Genomic DNA, 13,258 nt, shown 5'->3' on the forward strand with positions numbered 1-13,258 from the left:
AACGCACGTCCCAACGTAGAGCTGAAAGGAAGCTAAATCCCGACGTAGAGCCCAACGCACGTCCCGACGTAGAGCCCAACGCACGTCCCGACATAGCGCCCAACGCACGTCCCGACGTAGAGCTGAAAGTTAGATAACTACAGATGTAGAGCCCAACGCACGTCCCGACGTAGAACCCAACGCACGTCCCGACGTAGAGCCCAACGCACGTCCCGACGTAGCGCCCAACGCACGTCCCGACGTAGAGCTGAAAGTTAGCTAAATACAGACGTAGAGCCCAACGCACGTCCCGACGTAGAACCCAACGCACGTCCCGACGTAGAGCCCAACGCACGTCCCGACGTAGCGCCCAACGCACGTCCCGACGTAGAGCTGAAAGTAAGCTAAATGCCGACGTAGAGGCCAACGCACGTCCCGACGTAGAGCTGAAAGTAAGCTAAATCCCGACGTAGAGGCCAACGCACGTCCCGACGTAGAGGCCAACGCACGTCCCGACGTAGAGCTGAAAGTAAGCTAAATCCCGACGTAGAGCCCAACGCACGTCCCGACGTAGAGCCCAACGCACGTCCCGACGTAGAGCTGAAAGTTAGCTAACTACAGATGTAGAGCCCAACGCACGTCCCGACGTAGAGCTGAAAGTTAGCTAACTACAGACGTAGAGCCCAACGCACGTCCCAACGATGAGTTGAATGTTAGCTAACTACAGACGTAGAGCCCAACGCACGTCCCGAAGTAGAGCCCAACGCACGTCCCGACGTAGAGCTGAAAGTTAGCTATCTACAGACGTAGAGCCCAACGCGCGTCGCGACGTAGAGCTGAAAGTAACCTAAATCCCGACGTAGAGCCCAACGGACGTCCCGACGTAGAGCCCAACGCACGTCCCGACGTAGAGCCCAACGCACGTCCCGACGTAGCGCCCAACACATGTCCCGACGTAGAGCTGAAAGTTACCTAACTACAGACGTAGAGCCGAACGCACGTCCCGACGTAGACCAGAAAGTTAGCTAACTACAGACGTAGAGCCCAACTCACGTCCCGATGTAGAACCCAACGCACGTCCCGACGTAGAGTCCAACGCACGTCCCGACGTAGAGCCCAACGCACGTCCCGACGTAGAGCCCAACGCACGTCCCGACGTGGAGCCCAACTCACGTCCCGACGTAGAGCCCAACGCACGTCCCGACGTAGAGCTGAAAGTTAGCTAACTACAGACGTAGAGCCCAACGCACGTCCCGACGTAGAGCCCAACGCACGTCCCGACGTAGAGCTGAAAGTAAGCTAAATCCCGACGTAGAGCCCAACGCACGTCCCGACGTAGAGCTGAAAGTAAGCTAAATCCCGACGTAGAGGCCAACGCACGTCCCGACGTAGAGGCCAACGCACGTCCCGACGTAGAGCTGAAAGTAAGCTAAATCCCGACGTGGAGCCCAACGCACGTCCCGACGTAGAGCTTAACGCACGTCCCGACATAGAGCCCAACGCACGTCCTGACGTAGAGCTGAAAGTAAGCTAAATCCCGACGTAGCGCCCAACGCACGTCCCGAAGTAGCGCCCAACGCACGTCCCGACGTAGTGCCCAACGCACGTCCCGACGTAGAGCTGAAAGTAAGCTAAATCCCGACGTAGAGGCCAACGCACGTCCCGACGTAGAGGCCAACGCACGTCCCGACGTAGAGGCCAACGCACGTCCCGACGTAGAGCTGAAAGTAAGCTAAATCCCGACGTAGAGCCCAACGCACGTCCCGACGTAGAGCCCAACGCACGTCCCGACGTAGAGCCCAACGCACGTTCCGACGTAGCGCCCAACGCACGTCCCGACGTAGAGCTGAAAGTTAGCTAACTACAGATGTAGAGCCCAACGCACGTCCCGACGTAGAGCTGAAAGTTAGCTAACTACAGACGTAGAGCCCAACGCACGTCCCAACGTAGAGTTGAAAGTTAGCTAACTACAGACGTAGAGCCCAACGCACGTCCCGACGTAGAGCCCAACGCACGTCCCGACGTAGACCTGAAAGTAAGCTAAATCCCGACGTAGAGCCCAACGCACGTCCCGACGTAGAGCCCAACGCACGTCCCGACGTAGAGCCTAACGCGCGTCCCGACGTAGAGCTGAAAGTAAGCTAAATCCCGACGTAGAGCTCAACGCACGTCCCGACGTAGAACCCAACGCACGTCCCGACGTAGAGACCAACGCACGTCCCGACGTAGAGCTGAAAGTTAGCTAACTACAGACGAAGAGCCCAACGCGCGTCCCGACGTAGAGCTGAAAGTTAGCTAATTACAGACGTAGAGCCCAACGCGCGTCCCGACGTAGAGCCCAACGCGTGTCCCGACGTAGAGCCCAACGCACGTCCCGACGTAGAGCCCAACGCATGTCCCGACGTAGAGCTGAAAGTAAGCTAAATCCCGACGTAGAACCCAACGCACGTCCCGACGTAGAGCCCAACGCACGTCCCGATGTAGAGGCCAACGCACGTCCCGACGTAGAGGCCAACGCACGTCTCGACGTAGAGCTGAAAGTAAGCTAAATCCCGACGTAGAGCCCAACGCACGTCCCGACGTAGAGCCCAACGCACTTCCCGACGTAGAGCCCAACGCACGTCCCGACGTAGCGCCCAACGCACGTCCCGACGTAGAGCTGAAAGTTACCTAACTACAGACGTAGAGCCCAACGCACGTCCCGACGTAGAGCAGAAAGTTAGCTAACTACAGACGTAGAACCCAACGCACGTCCCGACGTAGAGCCCAACGCACGTCCCGACGTAGAGCCCAACGCACGTCCCGACGTAGAGCTGAAAGAAAGCTAAATCCCGACGTAGAGCCCAACGCACGTCCCGACGTAGAGCAGAAAGTTAGCTAACTACAGACGTAGAGCCCAACGCACGTCCCGACGTAGAACCCAACGCACGTCCCGACGTAGAGCCCAACGCACGTCCTGACGTAGAGCTGAAAGTAAGCTAAATGCCGACGTAGAGGCCAACGCACGTCCCGACGTAGAGCTGAAAGGAAGCTAAATACCGACGTAGAGCCCAACGCACGTCCCGACGTAGACCTGAAAGTAAGCTAAATCCCGACGTAGAGCCCAACGCACGTCCCGACGTAGAGGCCAACGCACGTCCCAACGTAGAGCCTAACGCACGTCCCGACGTAGAGCTGAAAGTAAGCTAAATCCCGACGTAGAGCTCAACGCACGTCCCGACGTAGAACCCAACGCACGTCCCGACGTAGAGCCCAACGCACATCCCGACGTAGAGCCCAAGGCACGTCCCGACGTAGCGCCCAACGCACGTCCCGACGTAGAGCTGAAAGTTACCTAACTACAGACGTAGAGCCCAACGCACGTCCCGACGTAGAGCAGAAAGTTAGCTAACTACAGACGTAGAGCCCAACGCACGTCCCAACGTAGAGCTGAAAGGAAGCTAAATCCCGACGTAGAGCCCAACGCACGTCCCGACGTAGAGCCCAACGCACGTCCCGACGTAGAGCTGAAAGGAAGCTAAATCCCGACGTAGAGCCCAACGCACGTCCCGACGTAGAGCCCAACGCACGTCCCGACATAGCGCCCAACGCACGTCCCGACGTAGAGCTGAAAGTTAGCTAACTACAGACGTAGAGCCCAACGCACGTCCCGACGTAGAGCAGAAAGTTAGCTAAATACAGACGTAGAGCCCAACGCACGTCCCGACGTAGAACCCAACGCACGTCCCGACGTAGAGCCCAACGCACGTCCCGACGTAGAGCCCAACGCACGTCCCGACGTAGAGCTGAAAGTAAGCTAAATGCCGACGTAGAGGCCAACGCACGTCCCGACGTAGAGCTGAAAGTAAGCTAAATCCCGACGTAGAGGCCAACGCACGTCCCGACGTAGAGGCCAACGCACGTCCCGACGTAGAGGCCAACGCACGTCCCGACGTAGAGCTGAAAGTAAGCTAAATCCCGACGTAGAGCCCAACGCACGTCCCGACGTAGAGCCCAACGCACGTCCCGACGTAGAGCCCAACGCACGTTCCGACGTAGCGCCCAACGCACGTCCCGACGTAGAGCTGAAAGTTAGCTAACTACAGACGTAGAGCCCAACGCACGTCCCGATGTAGAGCTGAAAGTTACCTAACTACAGACGTAGAGCCCAACGCACGACCCGACGTAGAGCCCAACGCACGTCCCGACGTAGAGCGCAACGCACGTCACGACGTAGAGCTGAAAGCTAAATGCTGACGTAGAGGCCAACGCACGTCCCGACGTAGAGCTGTAAGTAACCTAAATCCCGACGTAGAGCCCAACGCACGTCCCGACGTGGAGCCCAACTCACGTCGCGACGTAGAGCCCAACGCACGTCCCGACGTAGAGCTGAAAGTAAGCTAAATCCCGACGGAGAGGCCAACGCACGTCCCGACGTAGAGGCCAACGCACGTCCCGATGTAGAGGCCAACGCACGTCCCGACGTAGAGGCCAACGCACGTCTCGACGTAGAGCTGAAAGTAAGCTAAATCCCGACGTAGAGCCCAACGGACGTCCCGACGTAGAGCCCAACGGATGTCCCGACGTAGAGCCCAACGCACGTCCCGACGTAGAGCTGAAAGTTAGCTAACTACAGACGAAGAGCCCATCGCGCGTCCCGACGTAGAGCTGAAAGTTAGCTAACTACAGACGTAGAGCCCAACGCGCGTCCCGACGTAGAGCCCAACGCACGTCCCGACGTAGAGCTGAAATAAGCTAAATCCCGACGTAGAGGCCAACGCACGTCCCGATGTAGAGGCCAACGCACGTCCCGACGTAGAGCTGAAAGTAAGCTAAATCCCGACGTAGAGGCCAACGCACGTCCCGACGTAGAGGCCAACGCACGTCCCGACGTAGAGCTGAAAGTAAGCTAAATCCCGACGTAGAGCCCAACGCACGTCCCGACGTAGAGCCCAACGCACGTCCCGACATAGAGCCCAACGCACGTCCCGACGTAGAGCTGAAAGTAAGCTAAATCCCGACGTAGAGCCCAACGCACGTCCCGACGTAGAGCCCAACGCACGTCCCGATGTAGAGGCCAACGCACGTCTCGACGTAGAGCTGAAAGTAAGCTAAATCCCGACGTAGAGCCCAACGCACGTCCCGACGTAGAGCCCAACGCACGTCCCGACGTAGAGACCAACGCACGTCCCGACGTAGAGCTGAAAGTTAGCTAACTACAGACGAAGAGCCCAACGCGCGTCCCGACGTAGAGCTGAAAGTTAGCTAACTACAGACGTAGAGCCCAACGCGCGTCGCGACGTAGAGCCCAACGCGTGTCCCGACGTAGAGGCCAACGCACGTCCCGACGTAGAGCTGAAAGTAACCTAAATCCCGACGTAGAGCCCAACGCACGTCCCGACGTAGAGCCCAAAGCACGTCCTGACGTAGAGCCCAACGCACGTCCCGACGTAGCGCCCAACACACGTCCCGACGTAGAGCTGAAAGTTACCTAACTACAGACGTAGAGCCCAACGCACGTCCCGACGTAGAGCCCAACGCACGTCCCGACGTAGAGCGCAACGCACGTCACGACGTAGAGCTGAAAGCTAAATGCTGACGTAGAGGCCAACGCACGTCCCGACGTAGAGCTGTAAGTAACCTAAATCCCGACGTAGAGCCCAACGCACGTCCCGACGTGGAGCCCAACTCACGTCGCGACGTAGAGCCCAACGCACGTCCCGACGTAGAGCTGAAAGTTAGCTAACTACAGACGTAGAGCCCAACGCACGTCCCGACGTAGAGCCCAACGCACGTCCCGACGTAGAGCTGAAATAAGCTAAATCCCGACGTAGAGGCCAACGCACGTCCCGACGTAGAGCTGAAAGTAAGCTAAATCCCGACGTAGAGGCCAACGCACGTCCCGATGTAGAGGCCAACGCACGTCCCGACGTAGAGCTGAAAGTAAGCTAAATCCCGACGTAGAGGCCAACGCACGTCCCGACGTAGAGGCCAACGCACGTCCCGACGTAGAGCTGAAAGTAAGCTAAATCCCGACGTAGAGCCCAACGCACATCCCGACGTAGAGCCCAACGCACGTCCCGACATAGAGCCCAACGCACGTCCCGACGTAGAGCTGAAAGTAAGCTAAATCCCGACGTAGCGCCCAACGCACGTCCCGAAGTAGCGCCCAACGCACGTCCCGACGTAGAGCTGAAAGTAAGCTAAATCCCGACGCAGAGCCCAACGCACGTCCCGACGTAGAGCCCAACGCACGTTCCGACGTAGCGCCCAACGCACGTCCCGACGTAGAGCTGAAAGTTAGCTAACTACAGATGTAGAGCCCAACGCACGTCCCGACGTAGAGCTCAAAGTTAGCTAACTACAGACGTAGAGCCCAACGCACGTCCCAACGTAGAGTTGAAAGTTAGCTAACTACAGACGTAGAGCCCAACGCACGTCCCGACGTAGAGCCCAACGCACGTCCCGACGTAGACCTGAAAGTAAGCTAAATCCCGACGTAGAGCCCAACGCACGTCCCGACGTAGAGCCTAACGCGCGTCCCGACGTAGAGCTGAAAGTAAGCTAAATCCCGACGTAGAGCTCAACGCACGTCCCGACGTAGAACCCAACGCACGTCCCGACGTAGAGCCCAACGCACGTCCCGACGTAGAGCCCAACGCACGTCCCGACGTAGAGCTGAAAGTTAGCTAACTACAGACGTAGAGCCCAACGCACATCCCGATGTAGAGCCCAACGCGTGTCCCGACGTAGAGCCCAACGCACGTCCCGACGTAGAGCCCAACGCACGTCCCGACGTAGAGCTGAAAGTAAGCTAAATCCCGACGTAGAGCCCAACGCACGTCCCGACGTAGAGCCCAACGCACGTCCCGATGTAGAGGCCAACGCATGTCCCGACGTAGAGGCCAACGCACGTCTCGACGTAGAGCTGAAAGTAAGCTAAATCCCGACATAGAGCCCAACGCACGTCCCGACGTAGAGCCCAACGCACGTCCCGACGTAGAGCCCAACGCACGTCCCGAGCGCCCAACGCACGTCCCGACGTAGAGCTGAAAGTTACCTAACTACAGACGTAGAGCCCAAGGCACGTCCCGACGTAGAGCAGAAAGTTAGCTAACTACAGACGTAGAGCCCAACGCACGTCCCGACGTAGAGCCCAACACACGTCCCGACGTAGAGCCCAACGCACGTCCCGACGTAGAGCTGAAAGTAAGCTAAATCCCGACGTAGAGCCCAACGCACATCCCGACGTAGAGCCCAACGCACGTCCCGACATAGCGCCCAACGCACGTCCCGACGTAGAGCTGAAAGTTAGCTATCTACAGACGTAGAGCCCAACGCACGTCCCGACGTAGAGGAGAAAGTTAGCTAATACAGACGTAGAGCCCAACGCACGTCGCGACGTAGAACCCAACGCACGTCCCGACGTAGAGCCCAACGCACGTCCCGACGTAGAGCCCAACGCACGTCCCGACGTAGAGCCCAACGCACGTCCCGACGTAGAGCTGAAAGGAAGCTAAATCCCGACGTAGAGCCCAACGCACGTCCCGACGTAGAGCCCAACTCACGTCCCGACGTAGAGCCCAACGCACGTCCCGACGTAGAGCTGAAAGTTAGTTAACTACAGACGTAGAGCCCAAAGCACGTCCCGACGTAGAGCCCAACGCACGTCCCGACGTAGAGCCCAACGCACGTCCCGACGTAGAGCTGAAAGTTAGCTAACTACAGACGTAGAGCCCAACGCACGTCCCGACGTAGAGCCCAACGCACGTCCCGACGTAGAGCCCAACGCACGTCCCGACGTAGAGCTGAAAGTAAGCTAAATCCCGACGTAGAGCCCAACGCACGTCCCGACGTAGAGGCCAACGCACGTCCCGACGTAGAGCTGAAAGTAAGCTAAATCCCGACGTAGAGGCCAACGCACGTCCCGACGTAGAGGCCAACGCACGTCCCGACGTAGAGCTGAAAGTAAGCTAAATCCCGACGTAGCGCCCAACGCACATCCCGAAGTACCGCCCAACGCACGTCCCGACGTAGCGCCCAACGCACGTCGCGACGTAGCGCCCAATGCACGTCCCGACGTAGAGCTGAAAGTAAGCTAAATCCCGACGTAGAGACCAACGCACGTCCCGACGTAGAGCTGAAAGTTAGCTAACTACAGACGAAGAGCCCAACGCGCGTCCCGACGTAGAGCTGAAAGTTAGCTAACTACAGACGTAGAGCCCAACGCGCGTCGCGACGTAGAGCCCAACGCGTGTCCCGACGTAGAGGCCAACGCACGTCCCGACGTAGAGCTGAAAGTAACCTAAATCCCGACGTAGAGCCCAACGCACGTCCCGACGTAGAGCCCAAAGCACGTCCTGACGTAGAGCCCAACGCACGTCCCGACGTAGCGCCCAACACACGTCCCGACGTAGAGCTGAAAGTTACCTAACTACAGACGTAGAGCCCAACGCACGTCCCGACGTAGAGCCCAACGCACGTCCCGACGTAGAGCGCAACGCACGTCCCGACGTAGAGCTGAAAGCTAAATGCTGACGTAGAGGCCAACGCACGTCCCGACGTAGAGCTGAAAGTAAGCTAAATCCCGACGTAGAGCCCAACGCACGTCCCGACGTGGAGCCCAACTCACGTCGCGACGTAGAGCCCAACGCACGTCCCGACGTAGAGCTGAAAGTTAGCTAACTACAGACGTAGAGCCCAACGCACGTCCCGACGTAGAGCCCAACGCACGTCCCGACGTAGAGCTGAAATAAGCTAAATCCCGACGTAGAGGCCAACGCACGTCCCGACGTAGAGCTGAAAGTAAGCTAAATCCCGACGTAGAGGCCAACGCACGTCCCGATGTAGAGGCCAACGCACGTCCCGACGTAGAGCTGAAAGTAAGCTAAATCCCGACGTAGAGGCCAACGCACGTCCCGACGTAGAGGCCAACGCACGTCCCGACGTAGAGCTGAAAGTAAGCTAAATCCCGACGTAGAGCCCAACGCACATCCCGACGTAGAGCCCAACGCACGTCCCGACATAGAGCCCAACGCACGTCCCGACGTAGAGCTGAAAGTAAGCTAAATCCCGACGTAGCGCCCAACGCACGTCCCGAAGTAGCGCCCAACGCACGTCCCGACGTAGAGCCCAACGCACGTCCCGACGTAGCGCCCAACGCACGTCCCGACGTAGAGCTGAAAGTAAGCTAAATCCCGACGTAGAGGCCAACGCACGTCCCGACGTAGAGGCCAACGCACGTCCCGACGTAGAGGCCAACGCACGTCCCGACGTAGAGGTGAAAGTAAGATAAATCCCGACGTAGAGCCCAACGCACGTCCCGACGTAGAGCCCAACGCACGTTCCGAGGTAGCGCCCAACGCACGTCCCGACGTAGAGCTGAAAGTTAGCTAACTACAGATGTAGAGCCCAACGCACGTCCCGACGTAGAGCTCAAAGTTAGCTAACTACAGACGTAGAGCCCAACGCACGTCCCAACGTAGAGTTGAAAGTTAGCTAACTACAGACGTAGAGCCCAACGCACGTCCCGACGTAGAGCCCAACGCACGTCCCGACGTAGACCTGAAAGTAAGCTAAATCCCGACGTAGAGCCCAACGCACGTCCCGACGTAGAGCCTAACGCGCGTCCCGACGTAGAGCTGAAAGTAAGCTAAATCCCGACGTAGAGCTCAACGCACGTCCCGACGTAGAACCCAACGCACGTCCCGACGTAGAGCCCAACGCACGTCCCGACGTAGAGCCCAACGCACGTCCCGACGTAGAGCTGAAAGTTCGCTAACTACAGACGTAGAGCCCAACGCACATCCCGATGTAGAGCCCAACGCGTGTCCCGACGTAGAGCCCAACGCACGTCCCGACGTAGAGCCCAACGCACGTCCCGACGTAGAGCCCAACGCACGTACCGACATAGAGCCCAACGCACGTCCCGACGTAGAGCTGAAAGCAAGCTAAATCCCGACGTAGCGCCCAACGCACGTCCCGAAGTACCGCCCAACGCACGTCCCGACGTAGCGTCCAACGCACGTCCCGACGTAGAGCTGAAAGGAAGCTAAATCCCGACATAGAGGCCAACGCACGTCCCGACGTAGAGGCAAACGCACGTCCCGACTAAGAGGCCAACACACGTCCCGACGTAGAGGACAACGCACGTCCCGACGTAGAGGCCAAGGCACATCCCGACGTAGAGCCCAACGCACATCCCGACGTAGAGCTGAAAGTTAGCTACCTACAGACGTAGAGCCCAACGCACGTCCTGACGTAGAGCCCAACGCACGTCCCGACGTAGAGCTGAAAGTTAGCTAAATCCCGACGTAGAGCCCAAGGAATATCCCGACGTAGAGCCCAACGCACGTCCCGACGTAGAGCCCAACGCACGTCCCGACGTAGAGCCCAACGCACATCCCGACGTAGAGCTGAAAGTTGGCTAAATCCGGACGTAGAGCCCAACGCACGTCCCGACGTAGAGCTGAAAGTAAGCTAAATCCCGACGTAGAGGCCAACGCACGTCCCGACGTACAGGCCAACGCACGTCCCGACGTAGAACTGAAATTAAGCTAAATCCCGACGTAGAGCCCAACGCACGTCCCGACATAGAGCTTAAAGTAAGCTAAATCCCGACGTAGAGCCCAACGCACGTCCCGACGTAGAGCCCAACGCACGTCCCGACGTAGAGCCCAACGCACTTCCCGACGTAGCGCCCAACGCACGTCCCGACGTAGAGCTGAAGGTTAGCTAACTACAGACGTAGAGCCCAACGCACGTCCCGACCTAGAGCCCAACGCACGTCTTGACGTAGAGGCCAACGCACGTCCCGACGTAGAGCTGAAAGTAAGCTAAATCCCGACGTAGAGGCCAACGCACGTCCCGACGTAGAGGCCAACGCACGTCCCGACGTAGAGCTGAAAGTAAGCTAAATCCCGACGTAGAGCCCAACGCACGTCCCGATGTAGAGCCCAACGCACGTCCCGACGTAGAGCCCAACGCACGTCCCGACGTAGAGCTGAAAGTAAGCTAAATCCCGACGTAGAGGCCAACGCACGTCCCGACATAGAGGCCAACGCACGTCCCGACGTAGAGGCCAACGCACGTCCCGACGTAGAGCTGAAAGTAAGCTAAATCCCGACGTAGAGGCCAACGCACGTCCCGACGTAGAGGCCAACGCACGTCCTGACTTAGAGCTGAAAGTAAGCTTAATCCCGACGTAGAGGCCAACGCACGTCCCGACGTAGAGGCCAACGCACGTCCCGACGTAGAGCACAAAGTAAGCTAAATCCCGACGTAGAGCCCAACGCACGTCCCGACGTAGAGCCCAACGCACGTCCCGACGTAGAGCCCAACGCACGTACCGACATAGAGCCCAACGCACGTCCCGACGTAGAGCTGAAAGCAAGCTAAATCCCGACGTAGCGCCCAACGAACGTCCCGAAGTACCGCCCAACGCACGTCCCGACGTAGCGCCCAACGCACGTCCCGACGTAGAGCTGAAAGGAAGCTAAATCCCGACGTAGAGGCCAACGCACGTCCCGACGTAGAGGCAAACGCACGTCCCGACTAAGAGGCCAACACACGTCCCGACGTAGAGGACAACGCACGTCCCGACGTAGAGGCCAAGGCACATCCCGACGTAGAGCTGAAAGTAAGCTAAATCCCGACGTAGAGGCCAACGCACGTCCCGACGTAGAGGCCAACGCACGTCCCGACGTAGAGCTGAAAGTAAGCTAAATCCCGACGTAGAGCCCAACGCACGTCCCGATGTAGAGCCCAACGCACGTCCCGACGTAGAGCCCAACGCACGTCCCGACGTAGAGCTGAAAGTAAGCTAAATCCCGACGTAGAGGCCAACGCACGTCCCGACATAGAGGCCAACGCACGTCCCGACGTAGAGGCCAACGCACGTCCCGACGTAGAGCTGAAAGTAAGCTAAATCCCGACGTAGAGGCCAACGCACGTCCCGACGTAGAGGCCAACGCACGTCCTGACTTAGAGCTGAAAGTAAGCTTAATCCCGACGTAGAGGCCAACGCACGTCCCGACGTAGAGGCCAACGCACGTCCCGACGTAGAGCACAAAGTAAGCTAAATCCCGACGTAGAGCCCAACGCACGTCCCGACGTAGAGCCCAACGCACGTCCCGACGTAGAGCCCAACGCACGTACCGACATAGAGCCCAACGCACGTCCCGACGTAGAGCTGAAAGCAAGCTAAATCCCGACGTAGCGCCCAACGAACGTCCCGAAGTACCGCCCAACGCACGTCCCGACGTAGCGCCCAACGCACGTCCCGACGTAGAGCTGAAAGGAAGCTAAATCCCGACGTAGAGGCCAACGCACGTCCCGACGTAGAGGCAAACGCACGTCCCGACTAAGAGGCCAACACACGTCCCGACGTAGAGGACAACGCACGTCCCGACGTAGAGGCCAAGGCACATCCCGACGTAGAGCTGAAAGTAAGCTAAATCCCGACGTAGAGCCCAACGCACGTCCCGACGTAGAGCCCAACGCACGTCCTGACGTAGAGCTGAAAGTTAGCTACCTACAGACGTAGAGCCCAACGCACGTCCCGACGTAGACCTGAAGGTTAGCTATCTACAGACGTAGAGCCCAACGCACGTCCCGACCTAGAGCCCAACGCACGTCCCGACGTAGAGCCGAACGCACGTCCCGACTTAGAGCTGAAAGTAAGCTAAATCCCGACGTAGAGCCCAACGCACGTCCCGACGTAGAGCCCAACGCACGTCCCGACGTAGAGCCCAACGCACGTCCCGACGTAGAGCTGAAAGTTAGCTAACTACAGACGTAGAGCCCAACGCACGTCCCGACGTAGAGCCCAACGCACGTCACGACGTAGACCTGAAAGTAAGCTAAATCCCGACTTAGAGCCCAACACACGTCCCGACGTAGAGCTGAAAGTAAGCTAAATCGCGACGTAGAAGCCAACGCACGTCCCGACGTAGAGGCCAACGCACGTCCCGACGTAGAGCTGAAAGTAAGCTAAATCCCGACGTAGAAGCCAACGCACGTCCCGACGTAGAGGCCAACGCACGTCCCGACGTAGAGGCCAACGCACGTCCCGACGTAGAGCTGAAAGTAAGCTAAATCCCGACGTAGAGCCCAACGAACGTCCCGACGTAGAGCCCAACGCACGTCCCGACGTAGAGCCCAACGCACGTCCCGACATAGAGCCCAACGCACGTCCCGACGTAGAGCTGAAAGTAAGCTAAATCCCGACGTAGCGCCCAACGCACGTCCCAAAGTAGCGCCCAACGCACGTCCCAAAGTAGCGCCCAACGCACGTCCCGAC

Source organism: Leptosomus discolor, chromosome 16 (assembly GCF_034619465.1).
Source record: "Leptosomus discolor isolate bLepDis1 chromosome 16, bLepDis1.hap2, whole genome shotgun sequence".
Lineage (NCBI taxonomy): Eukaryota > Metazoa > Chordata > Aves > Leptosomiformes > Leptosomidae > Leptosomus > Leptosomus discolor.